Source organism: Ziziphus jujuba, chromosome 4, assembly GCF_031755915.1.
Source record: "Ziziphus jujuba cultivar Dongzao chromosome 4, ASM3175591v1".
Classification (NCBI taxonomy): Eukaryota; Viridiplantae; Streptophyta; class Magnoliopsida; order Rosales; family Rhamnaceae; genus Ziziphus; species Ziziphus jujuba.
This window is the reverse complement of record NC_083382.1, coordinates 28,586,661-28,592,660: the sequence shown is the minus strand read 5'-3', so window position 1 is coordinate 28,592,660 and position 6,000 is coordinate 28,586,661.

Here is a 6,000-nt window from a genome sequence, read left to right as displayed (position 1 = left end):
GTTTTAATTTTGAAAAACTCTCGGGGAAGAGAGAGAAAGAGAGAGAGGAGAGAGAAAGAGAGAGAGAGGACCCGCCGGCCGCCGGTCATTTTCACGTTTTTCCGGCCTAGTTACTGTACACGCGCCGGCCAGCCAGATTGCCCACCTCATTTCCGGCAAAACCTCCAAATTTCACGGCGAACGGCCGCCGGACGCGCCCGGATCGGACGTCCGAAGTTTGGCGGCGATTTTTCCCCCTCCACCGCCGGCCACCGCGAATCGGCACTGTTCCGGCCATTTTCCGGCCACACGCGCCTGACAGCCTTGATCCTCTCCTCAAGTCTGGCCTACCCACCAAAAATCACGGCCATCGGACCACCGACGCGCCGGGATCGGAGCGTTTTCCGGCGAGGGGTCGAAAATCTTCAAACGGTGATTTCTCCGCCGTCCGACCTCCGTTTTGCTCACCGTCGGTCCCGTTGGATTGCTCTCCTCACGATCTACAAATCTGCAAAATTTCACAGCAAACGGCCACCGTCGGAAATTACTGTTCCGGCAACGGTTGCCGGTGACGTGGCGGCCCGCCGGAAATTACTGTTCCGGCGAGTACCCGAAAATTCCGGCCAGCTCCAGTCCACAGTGTTCGACCTCCTGAACCCAAATCCGACTTCCGTTTCCACCAATTCGCGACGGTTTGGGAGAATTGCGGAGCCGAAACCCGAAAAGCTTCCCGATAAAATTCCGACCCCGTCGGGTACGATCATCGGAAATTAAGACCGGATCTGTGATTAGCATCACTCGAGCTTCGATTCGGTATATGATTCGTAAATTTTAGTTATCGTTTGTGTTTTGACCCCCCGGGTACCGGGTATTATTTACCCGAATAAAATATTAATTTATTTGACTGTCTGTGAATTTTGTTCTAGGAGCACCGGTGAGTCGTAGAATTGATCCCGTAGTGGATCATGGGTTAATTGCGTGCTCCAGGTGAGTGACCCACCTTCAAATTAATTTTGGGGAATTTAATTGATGAATATATTATGTGTGAATTAAATATTTGGAATTTAATTTCTATGTGCCAAATATTTATTGAATTTATTGTAGAATTATTTATGAATTTATTGGATTTAAGAAAATGCGAATTCTACAATTTATGCCATGTGGAATTATTTTATGGTTTTGAGGATTTTGAAATTGGTGTGGTTTTAATGGTAAATTGGGCATGATTTGATTTTCAAATATTTCAAAGAAAATATTTGGTTATATTGGTGATTTCAATTTTTATAAAATATGCCCATGGAATATTATGAGATTTGATTATGATATTTCGAGAAATTATTTATGCTATTGGGAAAATGTGGATATTTGAATTGATGGATTTGGAAGTTGGTGGATTTGAAAATCATGGAATTTATGGTATGGATTGTAAGGAAATTGTGGAGAATTTCCCGGTTCAAGCGGATGGATTATGCCCGCTATGCTTATGAAAAATGTGAAATTTGTTTTATGATTTAAATTTATGGATTTTATGATTTTTAGATGCACCGTGCACGTACTGGTGTTCTGATTATGTGATATGGTATATGTGATATGGTTAGTGTGCACACGGTTGTGATTAGCGCGCAGGTGGGTGTGATTAGCGCGCAGGTGATGTGATTAGCGCGCAGGTGGGTGTGAGTAGCGCGCGGTTGATATTATGAGGGTGTCCTGTGGATGCCATCGGAGAGGGCGGCCACCCCCCTTTGGCCGGGACACCAGGTTAGCAGCGGCGCTGTGGGACGCCACGCGACCGTATGCCGGTTTCTCTCTATAACCTCCTGTCTGGCGGTACCTTGGGACGCTGGGTACTGTTGGCGCCACTGGTATATAGTGGGTGCATCAAATGATTTTCAGAACTGTGTTTTAAAAAAATAAAATGTTTGGAAACTGAATTGGAATTAAAAATATAATTGTTACCGCTTATGATATTTAATTGATGTCTTGGTTTTCGGGGAATATGGATAAAGGGTTTTGTGAAATTGTTTTAAAAGGGGAACCTTTCCAACTGAGAGAATTGTAAGGGTTGTGAGAGAAAATATTATTTCCAAATAATTATTATTTATACTTATTACTGTGATATTATATGGTATAGTAGTAGGGTCGCTCACTGAGATGATTAGCATCTCACACTCTTAAATTCCGTTCCTCTAGGTTCCAGGTTGTCGGTGTTCATTCGGAGCGGACTTGATCTTCCTCGCTGTTTTACTTCGTGAAGTACCCTGTTCTTCTTTATTGCGGTTGTACTATTTCTTTCATTCTTGTTGTATTTATTTTGCACTGGATTACTGTATTTTGAAGTGCTGGAATTTGTGGAACCAATTTGTAGTTTGTGGGAGGAATAAGGGGATATTTTTGAAGTGTGTTTTCAGTGCAGGTAAATTTGTGGTAAGTAAATCCCTTAGGGGAGGTGCTGCCGGATTTTCCGTTGGAAGGTTCGGTGGTATTTCCCTGGGATCAGGGCTGTCTAGGGTTCCGGAGGAGGAATTCTGGACGGGTCCTGACAGTTGGTATCAGAGCTCTAGGTTCTAGTATTCCTAAGGGACTGTGCATTGTTGTGCATCCTATCCGTGTTTAATCTCTCGTTTTACCCGTGTGAAAGCGTTCTTTCTGTTTGTCTCGAAGTAAATTCGTTGCTCGAGTTTGAATAACTCTAATCTTCGAGGGTGACAATTAGGATCATCTAGCCTAACGGGAAATTCCTATGGCCTAGTCGATGGTCGAGGATGCCTTTTCTTTTTGAAGGTCAAGCTTATCATCGTGAATGGTATCCGTTTCGTTCATGGAGAAGAAGGATGATTGCCTAAGGATGTGTGTCGATTGATTTCAAGGCGTCAAAATATTTTCCCGATCGATTATCAAAATTTAAATGCTTTTCAAGGTGTTTTATTCAAGTATTTTTGGTTTGTGTTCATACATGTATCTGTATGTTATATTGTTTGATATTATACTGCACCATATGGAGGCGGCGAACCAATGTGGTCCATGTAGAGCTAGCCCCATGATCATGTTGCCTACGAGCCCGGGGAATTGGACGGCCAATATAGGCAACCACCCTGGTTTGTATTGGTAGCAGAGTGTCGGCGACAGTTGGAATCATGGATTACGTAACATGTAGAAGGTGTTGTACGTACCTCCATTACAAGCGTGCATATTTTATTTTATGCTATGGATTTTAAGATATGAATTTCAATGTGGAGTTTTAACAATTGCCTATGCAAGTTAGGTATATTTGAAAAATATATTTTATTATTTGTTTATTGTTATGGTTTTTCCAAAAGCGACTTAAGGGTTAAGTATCGCCAGTCGAAAATCCAAAGCAGGGTATCGTTGAGTTCAAAAAGGGGATCTTAAAGGAAGCACGCGATTCAAAGTATGCGATACACCCCAAGGGTACCAAGACGTATGGAATGCTCACTGGATGACATGGTGGTTTGGCACGATAAAGGAAGTTGCAAGATCCGAATAAAGGTACTTAGGTCACCGATAAGTAAGAGTAGGGAGATGTAAACATGGATTTCGTGCTTAAACTATCGTTCACAAAGAGAAGGTACGACAGCGTTTAGAGAATCAAGTAAGATCCGGATAGCGACTAAAGTTCTACTTGGTGGTTGATGAGGTTAATGAGATGAGGATGATTCCTTAGGCATGGTTAGATGATTAAGCATGGTTATTTTCATTCTAGAAGCTAAGATCTTGATATCTTATTTCCTTGGAGATTTAAGGTTCATATTGGTGGTGTTTTATCTATTTAAGGTGGTTGATATTGTTGGTGATAATTTACAATGATAAGGAGTATGATTTTTGGGACGTAGTTAGAATTTAAGAAGTGTGGAATACTTTTATGGGTTAAGGATCTAGTGATTTGTTCATAGTATTGGTGGTGATGCTAGAATTAAGATTTAAATTCCTTATTGCTTGAGGTGTGGATTCATGGAATTTATTTGAAATAAGGGAAACTTAGGGTTTTCAAGAATGATATTTGGATGTTGAGAATTTTATTCATGACCTTGATGAATTTAGTTAAAAGAAAGATTGATGTTTGTCGAGGTTAAGACTATTGGTTAATCAATGAGGAGCAAGGGTTTTATAATTGTAAGTACTAGGAGGGTAATCGAAGACAAGTGAATTAATCTCAACCTTAACTTGGTGATACCAGTATTTGAGGAAATTAGACTTAAGTTCTAATCTAACCTTTTAAAGTGCTGATCGAGTCACGAGAGTTGGTTGTTGGTTTAAGGATGCATGCTTTAGAAGCACCTTATGGTTAGCGTTCGACTATGACCAAGACTTGCAGATCGTGTTCTCGTGGACCAATTTGACTATCCTTAATTAGTGGGCATGAGAAGGAAAGTTGCACAAGAGGGAAGTTAAAGTCACTATTAGGCGAATGTAGTGGCAGATGCTTTGAGTAGGAAGGCTACTGGATCCCTTGCTCACATCCAAGTCATCCAACTACCTCTCATGGTGGGGTTGAAGAAGATGGGGGTGTTAATGCATATGCATCCTTCAGGAGTTCTCATGGCTAGCTTCCAGGTACGACCAGTGTTGGTGGATCGTATAGTAGAGACCCAAATGGAAGATCCTAAGTTGAGGACAATTAAGGGCAAGGTACAAGAAGGTCTCGATCCGGAATTTCCATAAGGAGGGATGGAGCCCTCGTGTATAAAGGACGACTTTGCGTTCCGGATATCCCAGGACTCAAGAAGGAGATTTTGGAGGAGGCGCATAGCTCGATGTATGCGATGCATCCTGGGAGTACCAAGATGTATCGGACGCTTGTTAAGTATTATTGGTGGATTGGTATGAAGAGAGAAGTGGCAGACTTTGTATCAAAGTGTTTGATTTGTCAACAAGTGAAAGCAGAAAGACAGAAGCCTTCGGGACTACTCCAACCTTTACCGATTCCCGTGTGGAAGTGGGAAGAACTCAACATGGACTTCGTATTCAAGCTTCCTTCCACACCTAGAAGGTACGACGGCAATTGGGTAATCATTGATCGTCTCACCAAGTCGGCACACTTCCTACCGGTACGAGAACATTTTTCACCCGAGAAGTTAGCTTAGTTGTTCATGCAACGCGTTGTAAGTCTTCATGGAGTACCGTTAGCCATCGTCTCCGATTGAGATCCGCGCTTTACTTCACGACTATGGCGGAAGTTGGCTGATGCACTAGGAGCAAGACTTAACTACAGCACCGCTTTTCACCCAAAATCTGATGGACAAGCAGAGCGCACAATCCAGACATTAGAAGACATGCTAAGGTCTTGCATTATGCAATTTAGCGGTAGCTGGGATGAACAACTGCCACTGATAGAGTTTGTCTACAACAACAGTTATCAAGCGAGTACTGGAATGTCCCCGTATGAAGCTTTATATGGGAGGCAGTGTCGGACACCTTTGTGTTGGAGTGAGGTAGGAGAAGAGAGGCTCCTTGCAACAACTAATGCGGTCGGATCTGAGTATTTAAGGATGACCTTGGACAAGGTGAAGATCATTAGGGATCGATTGAAGGTTGCCCAAGATAGACAGAAGAGTTACGCCGATGTGCGTAGAAAGGATTTGGAATTCGAGGTAGGAGATTGGGTATTCCTAAAACTATCTCCATGGAAAGGAGTAGTACGTTTTGGACGACGAGGTAAGTTGGGTCCTCGTTATATTGGGCCTTACGAGGTTACGGAGAGGATTGGCCCGGTGGCGTATAGGTTGGCGTTACCGGAAGAGCTAGCTCAAGTACACAACGTGTTTCATGTGTCGATGCTACGGAAGTATATTGCAGACCCTTCGCACGTACTCGAGAGTCCGGATATAGAGATAAGGGAAGATCTTTCGTATGTGGAGCAGCCAGTACAGATTTTGGATCGCGAGGAACGCACGCTACGCAACAAGACTATTCCTCTAGTTAAGGTCTTATGGCGGAACCACTTGGTCGAGGAAGCAACGTGGGAACCCGAAGCACAGATGCGTGAGCAGTACCCGTATCTGT